The sequence below is a fragment of the Bombus fervidus genome, chromosome 4 (genome assembly GCF_041682495.2).
Source record: "Bombus fervidus isolate BK054 chromosome 4, iyBomFerv1, whole genome shotgun sequence".
Taxonomy (NCBI): Eukaryota; Metazoa; Arthropoda; class Insecta; order Hymenoptera; family Apidae; genus Bombus; species Bombus fervidus.
This window is the reverse complement of record NC_091520.1, coordinates 1,951,057-1,967,944: the sequence shown is the minus strand read 5'-3', so window position 1 is coordinate 1,967,944 and position 16,888 is coordinate 1,951,057. Positions and strand designations below refer to the sequence as shown.

The 16,888-nt window shown below is 34.0% G+C and overlaps 1 protein-coding gene across 3 annotated transcripts in view; it reads left to right on the top strand.

Moving 5' to 3' along the window:
- Positions 1-16,888, top strand: part of Brat (tripartite motif-containing protein brain tumor) — a 167,008-nt gene that overhangs the window by 53,656 nt on the left and 96,464 nt on the right. For 2 of the 3 annotated variants that reach the window (XM_072002489.1, XM_072002486.1), the window contains exon 1: positions 7,022-7,286. The exons of the other annotated variant lie outside the window; for it this stretch is intronic. The gene's annotated coding sequence lies outside the window, so the exon portion shown is untranslated. Of the gene's footprint in view, positions 1-7,021; positions 7,287-16,888 lie in introns of those variants that run through there. 3 annotated transcript variants of the gene reach the window in all.

Below are 16,888 nucleotides of genomic sequence, written 5' to 3'. Positions count from 1 at the left end.
ACTAGGTTGTATAATTGCAACGAACGAGTGGAACGCTGAGTTCGCTGGTTAAATATTTTCGATCATTTCAATTTTCCTAAAAAGAGCATATAGCTTTATTTTTTATTTTTTAAAGAAAGAAATATTTATAAATGAGAAAATTATAGAAGATGTATCGTATCAGTCGATTTAAAATGTTTGCAGTTTATAGGGTAAAATCACACTTTTCATCAAAGTAATTAAAAAAGATCTTTGGAAATTACTGTTTATTCATTTTTCGCCTTTATACTATCATCAAACACAGGTAAGCACAGACTTCGCAATGAACACGAGAACTTGATATTTGCAACATTTGAAGGATCTTTAAACTTAATGTTAGTCGTGCCTAGGATTAATTATACGCTGAACCTCTCTTTTCACATTCATATACCATTGACTGCGCCTCGCTGCACTTTAAAAGGCAATTCGCACTTGGATATATTCAAAGCGAATATTTATTTTTTAACGACGTTTAAATTGCCAGCCATAAGTATTAAGACTTACACATTTACTGAGAAGCTGTAATAAATTTTATTTCGTACAACATTTTAGATTAAAAGATACATATACTGTATGTGTAATAACATTTATAATAAAATATATAACTAGAAAATAAAAGCGACGAAAAGCATTTAATTTACACTATGCGTACATTAGCTGATCTATTAATAGTTATGCTCGTCGGTATTTGGCAAATCGATAAAACGAGAGTTCGACGATACGAAATTTTACAAATATTTTAAACGTAACGCTATCCATAAGGAGACGTTCAACGACGGATATAGCAATCTGTGACCGACAAAGATGCACCCTGGAGAAAGTGTGGAGTCGATGTATATGTGTATACCCCTATCTATAAGTGTTTGGCCATCGACAGATAACGATAAATCCGAGGAATGATTATAAACTTGTTGAAACCTTTAAGAATTATTATCTAGCTTGTAATTTGTCCGTACAAAAATAACCGCGGATTATGAAAGATCGTAAATTTGGTATCGTAATAAAATTTTCGACGAGTTTCGAATTGAGAGATTAAAACGTTCACTGCAGATTCGATTTTCATTTCCTACGATGCTACGCAATCTACGCTAACAAATAATACGCATACGATACTTTACTCTATGTTTACTTTACGTACGCACGAAACTCGAGCACGTGTAATACACAATGAACATACACGGTTAATTCATCATGCTCGTCTAGCTTTCGCGAGAATTTTTACGAATCCCACGTAAATACATACAAAGTCGAATTTACTGGACGATCGTTCCTGATAACGTCAGCCAATTAGCATCTGTTACACGAAGTGAACTTATGAACGGGAGTGTACGTGCAATGCAGAAGAGATACGAAAGAGAAACTAGGAAGGAAGAAAGGCAAGAAGGGTGAATCCACGGACGAGAGAAGAGAAACGAGAAAGAGCATAGAGGGACTGACGACCGAGGATCAGCGACGCGAGGAATATCCAAAAAGGGATAAGGTATGAGAGAAACGAGACGGAAGGGGGCGAGAAAAGGGATCGGCGAGTAGTAGAGAGAAAGAAAGGAAGAGAGAAAGATGAATGACTTACTTGTCGGTGCGATAAGGATAAAAATAAAGAAGCTATTCGCGAAAGGAAACAGAAGAGAACGACGGAAAGAAAGAAGGGAGACGAGAATGAGGAGAAGGAGGAGGCCGTCCGGGTGACGAGAAAAGAGAGGAAAGGAAGAAACGGACTGGTGCTCTTGTACTGCAGCCGTACGAGACTTCCACGAATCGGGACCTCCACAGTCTTCTTTACCAGTCTGTTGCTCAGAGTCGAGGAAGCCCGCGGTATAGGCCTGAACTCACAGACGATATTATGGTTTAACTTCAAATTATTGTTCTCCTTATATGGTGACCCATCGTATATCACGGCACAGGCTGTTTAATCTTACCAAAGGAGTCGACCTCGACTCCTCCGGGATGTGTCAGTGCCCTAACGCATTTCCAGGACTTTCCATGCTACTATACACGTATCTTTAATAACGGACTGGATGAAAGAAAGCTTGTCCTTCCACTTCCATAAGCGAAACCGATCTTGCAATTGTTTTTAGATTTCAACGCAACTTATCCGAGATATCTTCTTTTCCCTTTCAACTTTACGCTCGAGGTAAAAGGAAATTTAGTTTGTAAGTATTAATAACTTTCGTACTAAAAATCTTCTATCACGTATGTTACATTTACTCATTGTACCTAATAAATGCATATCTGCATTACGTAAAATTGTGATGTCCTTTTATACCCTTTAGTCTATAGACTTTCTTTTGGTCGTCACTGTAGCGTTATAGTTTGTGCTTCCGTTGTTACTTTGTAACAGATATCGATATTGATATAGATTTGTAACAGTGCATGTTTCGATCAATTTTTTACATCTTGGCACGCAATAAGATCGCAATTACGGTTTCTGAATTCGGTTAAAGTCGTCGAATCCTTCTATGGTTATCGATCGAAGCATCGTCGCGTTTCTTTTTTATATAAAGTTAATAGAATCAACGTAGGATCGCCGATCTGCATCAAGGATAAATCCCTGACAAGGTCAAAACCAGTTTTGGTCATCTTCCAAAAGAAAAGTAGTCGCGTCGTAGCAAGGCTTTTCCATAACCAGTTTTACTTGGCCCAGATACGCTGTTGATACATTAATCCTCCGTTCTAAGTGCACAGAATCCTCGAACTTTTCGTATTTCTACACACCTTCGCCATTGGGATAATTTTGAACAGACATAGAAAAATAAATAGGATTTTTAGTATTGTTCTGGCTACATCTTCGCTGAAGCAGTTTTTGTTGATCCTGTTTTAGGATCTCGTTTTGTTTGGTTAGGAGTACTTCGATGCTTACATTTCCATATTACGTCCTTATAACCTTGGTGAACGAGAGTTTTTCTCAGCCTTTGCTAGCAACGTCTCCACCGAACCCTATTTAACGTCCTTTTTACTGTTTCATCTTCAAAGTTACGCGCTCGCGATCTAATAATACTTGTCATAAAAACATTAATTGCAGTGTTAATTGGTACTATCCTTCCGAGTCTTATTCATATCCTTATTACTAGCAATTAATATCACATTGTCCTAAGCGAAAGTACGCTATCATAGTACTGTAGGCAAATTTCTCTAATTCTCACTGCATCGTATATGAAGTAACGCTCTCTTTTTACACCCTCTTCAGTGTTCGCTTTCATAATTGTAATTAATTAGCCTGCTGTTTTTATTTGTCTAGATTTCTGATCTAAGTTCACCAAACACTGATCGGTATTTTATTATTATTATTTTATGATATGTTCGATCGATTCTAGCTTTTCCTCTCACAGTTTGACTTGGTTCTTCTTTATTTACATATCGCGATACTTCATTTATTCCGCTGATTGTCCATTGTTTTCTTCCTGCAAGCCTTGTTTACGTTTTGGCTTCTTTCGAATTTAATTGGAGGATTCATTTCTGTATACCGTTCTCTATTTACTTCGCCTATAATACAGCGCTTTGTAATACAAAGTCGTTTTAGTCTGGTTTATTCCACGATTTAAAATTAAAACACATCTTGTTAAATTACGTAGATCCTTTTCGACGATAAAGTTAATCTCGTGTTATAAAATTCTCAAAAATTGGCTCACATGCCCTTCAAAGTTTCCTCTCTCCGGTAAAACAATCATTACATATTATTACGTAATATTAGCAACATTAAATGTTAAAAACTCCGATCGAAAACAGGAATGTAGAATAAAGAGTATTAATTGTACCAGCAGAGAAGAGAATTGATTACCATCTGCTCGTATAGAGACGCTGTAGTGCTTCCTTGATCATAGTCGTTTCACCTTTGTGGTTTCCGGGGATAGAAATTTTACGTACTGAATAACTTCCGGCCTCTTACGTAGTCAATGTGCACTATACGATACACGTACTCTCATCGAGGAAATTATTACACCGTTTCGATTTACAATCCAACGCAGCTATCACATATAATTTCTTTCATAACGTAGCAAGTTAGTAAATGACAGTGAGATATATATTATGATGATCATTTTTACAATAATTTTTAAATATCCTGAATATGCGATAATTATAAATATGTAAAATAATTGTAAAATTCTCTTGCCTCTACTATACAAACGCTTGTATTTGATGTAAACTTTCTTGGTATAAATTTTGCATCGTAGTAACATTTATTTGAAATTCTCACGCGGAGGTTTCTCGTACAAGAAAGAACCGGGATTGTGATTTGCTACACGTCTAATTCTTTTTATTTCCAGATGAAACGATATAAACGCATATAATGAAGGATAGTGATCTTTCTCCTAAACCGTAAGACGCAATTAACACCAATATTGGTAGAAAATATATCAACGAAACCGTAATACATTTTTTCGCAATTCAGATTACCATGTATATTAAAGATTGAAATTTCCCCTTTACAATGATTCCTTAAAAGTTGCTGTATGATTTTTTGTCGCTGTTTTATTGCCCTTAAAAAGAGTGCTGCTAGCATTAGAATAACAACAAGGTACGTACTCGCACCACGAGAAGGTTATACCTCGTCGGACTTGTACCTCGTGTCTTTAAAATACAGTGGCTACAAGAAGTAACTGTACGTAACCTTATTTTCCAAAGAAACGTTTTTCATTTTCATAGTATCACGTTCTCGAACTCGTATGAAAATACGTACTACCGAATAATATGAAACTTGATATTAACTTGGACTTAATTGATCAAGATATAAATGCTATGATAAATATCTACGATAGGTTGTCCGCAATATGTGAGACTACACTGTACATACATAAACACGTAAACGTACCGCACCAAATACACACACCAAGCACACGCATTCAACATGCATGCTGAATACACACGTATAAAGAAGACGTCAAGCATACGCACTAAAGGTACACGCTAAACACATTTACCGAGGGTACACATTAAACATATGCACGTAAGGCACAAGCCTTGTTGTGCAATTTCTTCGGGGTGTACTTCGAGTTATTTTACCGCTGGAGGCATATTTTTTATTATAAATGTAATAAAACTGCAACAAAAAATAAAGCACCACTTTTAAGCGATCGTTGTAAAGAAAAGGTTTTATCCTTAAAATACACGGTAATTTGAGCCGGGAACAAAAGTTAACAAAGTGCTGGATATAGGTAATTGATTTTCTAAAATTTCCAACAAAACGTTCAGTTTCGCTTTCCTACCTAATTTTCTCGTGCGACAGTATCTTTGAGAAATATGAACTTGGCGAAGTGAAGAGGCTGTGTTTTTCAAACTGAATTTAGATTGATTATCGCGCGACTAATTCGTAGGCAACTATAACAGGTCAAGGATCGATAATTCCCCATAGAAATAGTAACGCAGTACTCTATTTTGCCGTAAAGATGCACTTCTCACATACTAATTTTGCATCATAACATTTGTCGTATTTAAAAATGGTAAAGAAATTAATATAATATGATAAAATGAAAATACTTATATAACAAACATTCACCGGCATCTATTCACGAAACAATCCCACGCACGTAGAATACGTCATATTCTACGAATACTAAGAATACAAATTTTTATTGTAATAATATATTTATGTAATTTCAATTAGTCGATTGTGGTTCGCTTTTATACCCCACGATACTAACCTCTTTTCTCGATCAGAACCTTTCACCACGAGAACACGGATTCGGATTACGATACAGAGTTATATTTATGACATCACGAGGCCGAACGAGTGCTGCAAATGAAAGTTGCAGGATTACTCTTACTCTCGCCTGGCGCGAAAGGAAAACCCGTTTATTATGTGTCGTACCAACACCAATCAACGATTCTTGTATTCTGAAATCTTGTTTCACTCTCTAATGTCTTTATTCTGTTTGTATTTGTTACTTCTTTCAGCCTTCAGCCGGAACACAAACTGAACAATTATCACTTTCTATTGATTATATAAATTTAATTATTATTAACTATTTATTCCTCTTCCTAAAAAAAATATATATATAAATGTAAAAGTATAACATAAACGAAACCAATTTGTTACTACAGACTTTTAGAAAAATAAGATAACAGTTTACTAGTAATATATTAATCGTAAGATTAAAATGTAGATTAGGGGTAGATTAAATTAACGAATTTAGAGCTAAGGTAGAAATAAGGTTTGTATTATAATGTTCAAATATTTTACGTGTAATGTGTGTATGGGTTATAGTCGCATATGTGTATGTATATGGATATATATGGATTTTACTATATTTGTTAGTATGGTGTATGGCAATATTGCATGGCCAATATCTGCCCATATATATTCGTACAAACTGATTCGCGCTATAATGGATATATGTTGGAACACTTTTAAACACAGTATGGTATATTTCATCGATACTATATAGCATTTGTATCGTAACATAAATTCGGAAATATTTGACGTAAGCAAAATTGTCGATTTTGGATTTAGATTGATTGACTACATATAAATTGATTTTCAAAATTATTTAGGTATCGTGTTCCTCGGTAACATCGTTGTATATGTATAGTCTTTATTTGACCTAATTTCAATCAATTAAATTGTCTTTCGTTTAAAAGAATAGCCTTTATACACTTACATATCTAAAACATGTTACTATATTTGATATTAAGTATTTCAATTCGTCTCAAAGAGGAGACATTTTGAGAAACATTCTTACTTTATATCTTTATAATCATTGTATTTGTATACAAATATTTCTACTATAGAAGTACTTGTTTTATTTCAATATCTGTAGTTACAACCGGCATATTTTCGTAATTATTATTGCTAAAAGAACAATTTTACTATTTAAATAGTAGCTTTGTATATTAAATAAGGAAATATAAAAATAATAATCCATAGTAGATTAACAATATAATTATATTTAAACAATCGAATGGTTTCTTGAAATCTCGTGTTTATATATCTTTTCGCACCGTAGCTCCGTATTTATCGAGATACGTACCTGGTCGAACAACGACGAAGTTACACGAGTCCGACACGAGAGTTTGCGAGTAACATCGAGTCGCACGTAGCGTGAAACGAAGTCTGATATGTAATTTAACGACTAAAATGTATATTATACGCGAACAATATCGTTCATCGGTTTGTTAGACGATACAAGATAATAGTTTGTAGCGATCTAAAGTTGGAAAACGCGAATTAAAAGAAATATACATTTGTGTATTTGAGCCGGCAAAAACCTAACCTACAAGCATATCACATTCAAAGTACCGGTTCGTTTGACAACTGTTGTAACACAATACATAAGGTAAGACTCAGATCATTGATTTTAACGTCTTAATAGCATATCAACGCATATCTAAATATATCTTATGTTCGAACAGTCTGTGATTTACTAACGCTTATTAGTATTACACGTTAAAATGTCAAAAATGAACGTGCAGTTGTATTTTGCGAAATTTGATTTTATGAAATATAATAGAAATGCACGTTCAAATATGTTCATTTCGTTCGATGTAAATTTCACCGTTCCCAAAACAATCTGGTGTTCGCATCTCTTGTTAAAGCCCAGTGATCGAGTAATTGAACAGCGGAAGTGCATCGACGGTTAAGGCGTGATTGGGCGATTGTTTTCGCTCCGGAAATACGTCAATTGCAATTCCACGGTAAAACCGCGATTTATTGTTTCACGCTTCATGTTCGTAAAATGTGCAACACATATGTGTCACACTGATTGAGAGTATTTAAATGTAAAACGAAAATATGGAATCAATTTGATCACAATAATTATGAATCTATGAACGTAATGTGAAACTTATGATCCTTTTTATGAACGTATTTTTGCTGGAGCATCGTACACCATAGCTGATGCTAAGGATGAATGGAATCTGGATAAAATGAAACCGTTTTGTTCAAAATGAAATTGTTTCGAACTCAAAATCTACGACAGACGAGATTCATCGATTTTACTGATGGTTTATTCGTATATTACGAGCCTATAATACGAAATGTGCATTAAATCGGTACGAGATTGAAAAGCGCAAGTTACGAAAATTTTAGTCAATATTCGATCGTATCATTTTACTTCGAACAATTGTAGAAACTTTAACGCCCTTTCCACTGATCTTTCTATTTCTTTTTATTTGCAGGTACGTATCATATTTCCCGTAATTTTCAAAAGTTTTACCGTCTATTACCGGAAGAGAACGAGATAGAAGTAGCGATCGAAGACAACGATGCCGGTGAGTAGAATTTTCATTAATGAATTCTGGAAGCATCGCACGGCGATGGCGTCAGACGCCTCTTCGTTTTCTCGTTTTTATTTTCTTTTTGTTGGAATCCCACGACGGTCTGCCGTGGATGGTGACTGGTCGTTCGTTCGAGGAAATGGACAAAAAATTTTAATTTCTTCAGCATGTGTGCCGGAGGTGACGGATCAGGGCGATAAACGTTCCTCTCGTTATTCTCGTCAGCTTTTAGCCTCGTGTACATGTCCAGAAGCAAAAAACGTTCGATTCTCTGAAGCTCTATCTCTCGGTTCTCCCTTACACAGTTGTTGTGCTTTTATGTAGTCTACCGTAGCCGTGAAATTTGTTTCGATAAAAAATAACCACATGCTGGCTTTTTCCACCGGAATGTTCACGAGGATAGTCATATTTAAAAGAATCCATTATACATGTACAATGTATATATACTTCATCTTAATGATAACTCAATATAGTAAGCATTATATCAGTCTAGTGAAAATCAAGTATAAACAAATTAAAATTATCACACAAAGGGGAAACATAAAAAATTAATTAAAGATGTGAATTTAATTAAACAGCCCTGTGAATAAATTAAAAGTAGAATATAATATTGGGCGTTAGTTGAAGATACTTAAAGTATGTGTATACACGTAGAACAATTGGTTTTAAATTCTCAATAATTCTAGTCAAAATAATCGCGTATTTCCCTACTATTGGTTCATTACTTCAAAAAAATATCGATGCGTAAAGTACGTGATAAGAAGTCTATAAATATTTCCATTATCATATCGTTTTATAATTCGTTCAGTAATTTTTAAGTCATTGTTAGGAATTTGTTGCAGGATTGATTAGTAAAAAGTTTTTAAAACGGACTATGCTGAGAAAACATTGGAAAACGCTACATATATAGCTCTTGTCAAAAATATTTAAATTTGTAAATTTTAACTTATCCTGCCATCGAAGAAAAAACCTACGAAGCTAGTCGAAGTAACGATTACAAAAATAAGGATAAAATTATGATCGGTTTTCGAAAAAATCGAATACGTCTATTCAGTGACGACTAAGTAAGATACCGTTTGCCGAGCGATATATATATATATATATGTACATAACAACGGCTATCGCGTTTATATACAATGTCTCCGGTAACAGTTACGAGTTAGCAAGTTCAAGGACGCATTAAGAAGATATTTTACTAGATAAATTTTATTACAGAATGGTTGAAATTATTATCCTCGCTGCTAAATGTAAAGCTATGCTCATCTAATTATGCATGTATTCTCGTTAGTACGTTTAACTCTGCAAACCTTCGACTGCGCAATTAATATTTTGTACTAGTTGAGCAGTTGTTTGGAATATTAACGTATTTGCGAAAATCATGTTTCGGGATATTCAAAGTTGAAATTTTCTTTCATTTATAGAAATTGTTGACAACACAAACGTCATTATAAATACGTCTGATCTAACTGATCTGAGCTATTAATATTAAAATTTTTGAACTAAAGGACAGAGTATGAGGACTTTGAACTCATCTTTACATCAGTTATACTTCTATTTAATCAAAAATACATCATGCCATTTAAAAAAAAGGTCAAGTTGATCTGGATTATTTATAGAAAGAAGTATTTTTCTGGCGATTTTAAATATTTCAATTTGTAGTTGGTTCAAAACGCATCAACTTTTGTTCGAAACACTTTTTGGTCACACTGTCGAAAATACTTGAAAAATGTACATCGATTTCGCTGAACAACCTGTAGAATGGTGACATGGAAAAAAAGAACGATTATTTTGCTTCCAATGAAAAATGACAAAGCTTTCAAAAGAGGATTATGGACTCCCTTCTTCCGAATATCGAGTTTTCTCATTATATTACTACATTGAAAGTAATTACGCGTGTACAATATCTCGTTAAACGCATATTTATGTAGATGTAAAGAAAAGATTTTGAGAGGAAGATTATATTTGTAGCTTAATTAATTCGATGTCAGATTATGCCAATAATGGAAGAAACATTTGTAAAACCATTTGTGTATTAAAATTTAATCGTCGATAATTTCTTGTAATTAATTAATTACGCATTAATTTTGAACGCCAATTCACAATGCATTGCGCATCCGAGTTATCGATACTATTAAAGCTGCAAAAGATAGATTTAAAGAAATACACGATTACTTCAAAGTATCAAGATGGAAATTGGTAAAAATTCTCCGTCGACGTTTCGTAAAAGCTAAAATGTCTTCAAAGAGAAATGTTCTTTTTCCGTTTAACTCTTTTGTATCTGAGAGAATTATTGCGGCAGAACATTGGTGATTTAGAGGCATGTATAGTAAAGTTAGTAAATCATGAAAATGCGGTAATCAAAAAAAGGGAATATCTTGGAAACGTCCGTAATCCGAAGAGTTGCTCGACTTTATCGATTTAAACTTTCAATGACTTTACTATAAACTATAGTTTTAATATTACGATCTTGCAAATAGAATTTACATATCGTGGACGGTACGCTGTGAAGCAAGATCGTATTAAATATGCCGCACATTTTTGGAAAATATTTCAATGTTTACGGAATGAAAAACGTCGATTCTCGTCGTTTCAATCAGAGTTTACTGTAAATTACAATTTGTAATTTCTAGTAGTTTCTTAGCTATAGCGAATACGCCAAATTGTGAATAGGTAGTTCATTTTGATGCATTCATCTGCATGTATTGAGATAGTGCCTGTTTGTCTGTACATCGCTGTCGTGGTTTATCTTATTTACATCAGCTGGTAGCAAGACTAACATGTAACTAAGACACTAAACAAAGTCGTGTAATACTGTGTATAAACACGATGGCCATTGTATGTCCCTTAATAAACGGTATTTTGCTATATTTTAGTCGTATATGCATATTGCATATGCATGCAGCGGACTTTTAAACCCAATTTTCTCGAAAACTGAATTTTCCATAAGAAAATCTTATTCCATATTTTTTTCTTCTTGTCTCGCAAGAAACTGTTTCGCCCCCGTTTCTGTATAACTTCCAGCATCCTGTATAAAGAATTATGTTCAATATTGTTTATGCACCTCGGATCGTGTATATGCAGTGGCTCAGGAAAGTATTCGAATGAAATATCAAACGAGACGATAAGACAAATTTTAAATTATAATAAATTTTAGTTACGGTATAGGAGTTAATATCTTTGGCTAACTTCTTAAAGACCAAGCAATGGTTTCTTATAACGTTATAATACATCAATTCTTGTTATGTTTCATAAAATCGTAAAAAACAGTTGGAGGAAACAGCGACGAGAAAAATATCGAAGAGATCTTTGGAATTCTCTTTCGTAGCCACAAGAGTACTTTCCTGATGTTCTTTCTCGTGTATATATTTCGAAAAAGGATATAATAATTTACATTTATATAATTATGTATAATTTATAATATTGCTATATTAATAGCAATATTAATAAATTGAAGTTATTACTGATAGCAACAATGAAATTAAATGTAATTTCATTAAAAATCTATGGATCGCAAATCTTTTTAGCTACTAAATCGTACAACTTGTTTAGCAGATTTAATTCGGTAAGATTTAATTACATTCCTTTCGTTCCTTCTACCATTTTAACTCTATTTCTACAGTCTCGGATACTTCAAAATGTCGAGGAATATCATCATTGCCATTATATTGATGTTCCAGTTCGTTATTCGAAGCACACAGGAACATTAGTACCATGGTCAATCGACGAAGTTTCATCACATTGAAACCATTCTATCATGCCGGCGTTATCACAATCACCGTTCTTGGTATTGCGTGCGATGCAGAAAGAGTTTCTTCTGCATCTGTCGTCGTATTATCTTCCACTTCTTTCTGTATCGTGTCTTCGGTGGAACTCGCTAGTTTTTACCAAGCCCTTTTTGATACTACACATTCGGTACCAGCCAAGCATATGCCACCACGTAACAGCGATCTTTTAAATATCATTGCTTGTAAAGTTGTGTCGCCTTTTCGCCAGTAGTATCGTTGATCGTCAATAAAAATTATCACGGAGTATTGCATCTTTCACGTGCGAAAACTATTCGAATAATGCAGAATTTGGACAACAGCAGTTGGGATAATCGTGGTTCTACTGTACTTTGGTAATCTATGCAAGGTATATGTATCCAACAAATGTGTTCCAGCTCCTTTATATACATTTTCAGACGCGTTTTGAATTGTACCAATATAATCAGGATAGTCGTGTCTCGTTACAGTACTAATGAGATTTTTAAATGTTCTGTATGATAGGTGCATAAAAAATTTGTAGCAGTGTCGGAATACTTTCGTCAGCCACTGTACAGACCAACGAAAAAAGACTGACGAAAATAAAAAGAATTCAGGGTCATTCGATGTTCGTTGAAATTACGCAAAGCTTGTCTATAATGGTTATTCGGCAGAACGAATTACACAAGAAATTGGAGCTCACGGACAACGCAACAAAGCGTTGTAACCTTGGTTTGTTTTCACCGCAAGAAAAATCGTCAAAGCAACGCGGACACTCTCACTCTCACCATGCGATAGACCTGTCTCTTTCGGGGGGTAATTATAATTTGACTCTTTTATGACTCCTTTTATGTATATGATCTGATATCTATTATACATACTATACCATATTATGTTATATTATACTCTACTATATATTTTATATATATATATAATAGTACAGTATAATATATATATAATAAAATGTACCCTATGGAAAGAACATATATGCAATATATATATATATTTCTTTGCATTGGGTATATTTTATTTCTGCTTCTTGTTTCAGAATGTTGTGCCTTATGAAATATTGTGTAATTAATGTTATAGTGGTACAATTAGTATTATCTGAAATATTCCTTAGTATTTGTAGGTTGGTATTATTCAGCAAATACGGTTTCGATACCATTCATGTCAAAAGCTTTCTACACTGAAATGTTTTATACCTTCAACGATCCTATTGTCACTGTTTAGACGATCGTAAAAATGTAAACAATCTACTATTTTTATTAGCGATTCTATATTTATGGACATATCTTCGTCCTTAATATTCTTCAAGATTATTTTGTTGTTTAGAATCTATTTATATTACATAAAATAATATCGTGAAAAACCAACCATTTTCTTCTGTTGTTTATTATTACTATTCTTGTGTTAGGTTTTTGCCTATTACGAGCGTAGGTAATAAGCAAGTTTTACAGATATAAGTATCAATTAAAGTAACAATGTTACAAAAATATACGAGTACATATATAATTAACAGTCTTTCTTTGATATAGTGTTGATTGGTGCTATCCTTCCGAGTCTCATTTCTATCCTTGTTACTAGCAATTAATATCACATTGTGCCAAGCGAAGGTATACTATCATAGTACTCCAGGCAAATTGCTCTAATTCTCATCGCACCGTGTACGAAGTAGTGCTGTCTTTTTACAATCTCTTCAGTGTTCGCTTTCATAATTGTAATTAATTAACCTGCTGTTTTTATTTGTCTAGATTTCTGATTCAAGCTCACTGATTTAAGTACACTGGTCACTCTCTTAGGGTGTGCTCCATTGATTCTAGCTTTTCTTGTCACATTTTGACCTAGTTCTTCTTCATTTACATATTATGATACTTCGTTTATTCCGCTGATTTGCCATTGTTTCCTTCCTGCCAGCCTCGTTTGTGCTTTGGCTTCTCCTTTGAATTTAATTGGAAGGTTCATTTCTATATACTGTTCTCTATTTACTCCGCTTAGCTCTTTTGTAATGGGTGTTGTTGCGTGAGGAATTTACTGCTTTTCTTATCGATCCTTTCGAAATATTACTTTTTATAATATTTTTCAATGTTTATATTGTCTATATTTTTATATTTTAGTTTACAATTTTAATATAGTTTATATTTTTCAGGTGTCAGTTTTCACGATATTTATCAATTTTCATTTTTCACAATATCTTTTAACTTTTGCCAAGCGGTCTAAAAGCAAACAGGAGATCGTGTTAATAAATGTTAAAAAAAAAGACTTAGAAAATTAACGTTTCGCGTATATTACTGAAGCATGTAATACCGTGAACATTGAAAAATATAATTGTGCGGTTAACTGTACGGTTGCTATGTTATACGATGATTATTAGCAGTGGATTTACAAGTATAGCGGATTGCATAGGGAGGATGCGTTTAATCGCCTCAAGAATTTAACGAGCCGATCTTCTGCCTGAGTAAATCATAACGATTCGTTCACTGATTACCTACAAAATTTGTTTTAGAGATTATATATATATATATATAGAACAGGATATAAAAAGACAAATTGAATTAATTGATTTTCCGATGATGATAGATAATGACTAATAAGTCCTATTGAGATACGGTAACTAGCTCAAGAAAAAATAGATGATCATTCGTCAGTTTGTTAATAATATCTTACCGTGAGTTTTACATGCACATCTACCGTTTATGTATATCTTTCCGTTTTAAAGAATTATAAACAAAAGTATATTTAATTAATAAATTAAATATAATACTATCGGTAAAGTATTAAATACAAGTTTCATTAAAATTGCTTCGCCTTTTCGGTGGAATAAAACGTGGAGTGTGCAATTTGAAACTTTCTCGTGAAGATCGAACTGAGCCGTGCGTTCTTTAATATTTAAAAGTCTGCGATATTTAAATTTCTCATATTTAACTCCTGTTTTACCTTTTGCGAACTTGTGATTGTATAAAACGTTGCATGCCATATAACCATTATAGTATGCAACGATTATCATACAATTCTTTAAATAGAACTCTTTATATAATTTAAAAAATGTAGCGGCAGTGAAATTTACCCACGCGTTGCAGTTGGTCTTTGTTCGTCCTTTATTCGTTCATTCTTTCGACTATATCGACGTATTATTGTAATTTTTCAGATTCTGCTGATAAATCGATCGAAGTTTGAAATTCGGCAGATCTGAGCTACAACCAGATTATCGCTAGGTGAGAACAATGACTAACGATACGTTGGCAGAGTTCGTATACATATGTATGTGCCGTGTGTCATAACGAACGAACTGCACTAAGTGTAGAAACAGAATTAACGTAAGATACTTGCGTTTGAAGTAATTATGAAGTGCGAAGAGGATCAGAGTAATCGGAGATATTATTAGCTCGAAGACGTAAGCAGATAAGACATTTTCTTCGTTGCAACCGTCGACTGCGATGTTCGAAAGGGACGACTTTGAATCTCAAATTGCAATAGCGTCAGATTCCATTGACCAGCAAAAATACCAAATCGAAATACAATCTGATAACGATTCTTTATTAAAATAGAATTGCATTCTAGGCACTCGAATAATTTCAAATATTTTGTTAACGTATTAATCGACAAGAGCAAAACCGAATTGGAAACCATTATAACACTTGCATAGGATTGTCAGCTGGTGAACGCGTCGCTGTTGGTCGCTGTTGGCATCTAGCAACAATTATTGTTTCAATTATTGACTATTTACCGAACAATTATTTCGTTGATGAATCGGTATTTGGGTAGATCGAGCCGCTACCGCTTTCTCATCTTTGCGCTCGTTCTTTTCAACTTTCTTGAGATGCTCTTAAATGTGCTGCAAGAATTTTCCGATGACAAGCAGGCCTCTAAAAGTGGCCATTTTTTAACCTTCTCCTTTCCTATATTTTTACCTCAATCTCGATAGGAATAAATTTAAAGGATCAATGGAATTCCTCGACATGTTTTCTTGGTATTTAAATAAATGCAAAGTATAAAATAAATCGGAGGGAAGTGGAAGGCGTACAAGTAACGATTGAAAGTGAAAGTTACGTAATTATCGGCTAGCTGAATGGCATTTCTATTGCTTCTTTCTCTCGTTTCTGTGCGTGCAACGTTCTGAACTTCTCGCTATGGGAATAATATGTAACCTGGATGTTAAAATTAGACGGGAAGCTTATAACGGTGCGTGCACCCTCGTTACGGCGCTTCACATTGTGCAACTAGAAACTCAGGATTAGCTTTATTAACGGATTCATTTACTGATATTATCATTTGCATAGCCTAATTCTTATGCTGGGTGATCGTGACTTCTATCGATTTTCACTGATTAAAATTATCAAATAGACGTTGAATTCAATTCATATAAATAAAACGAAGTTCTATTTTCCTCGGCTGTACGTAAATATGCTTCGAGTTGCATAATTGTCGTATAAATAAAGTGAAATTTCTTCTTCTTCTATTTTCTGCAGCTGCGTGTAAGGATATCGGTTCTTGAAATAAACTTTCTTATCATTTAATTCTCTCTTTGAGGCGCGTAACTGGTTACACAATTGTCATATAAATAAAGTGAAGTTTCTTCTTCTTCTATTTCTTCCCTGTTGTGAAGATATCAATTCGTATAACAAACATTCGTATTATTTAATTCTATATGTTCTAGGTTGCATAATTGTTTGTTACGAGATCGTTTCAAATTTAAGTAGTAGGTGAAATGTGTGCTTCGAATCGTTAATCGAAAGAACACCCAGTATAAGGAACGCAGACGACTCTTGGCCCATGGGCTGAGAGGCCAGCTGCTTCCCTAACGAAAAAATACAAGTCAGCTGTTTTCCGGTGTGGCACACGCCAACACGATTACACTCGATTCCAACCAGACGCCTCGATCGACGGAAGGATTATCATCGATAAAGTAACTAAGCGAAAGA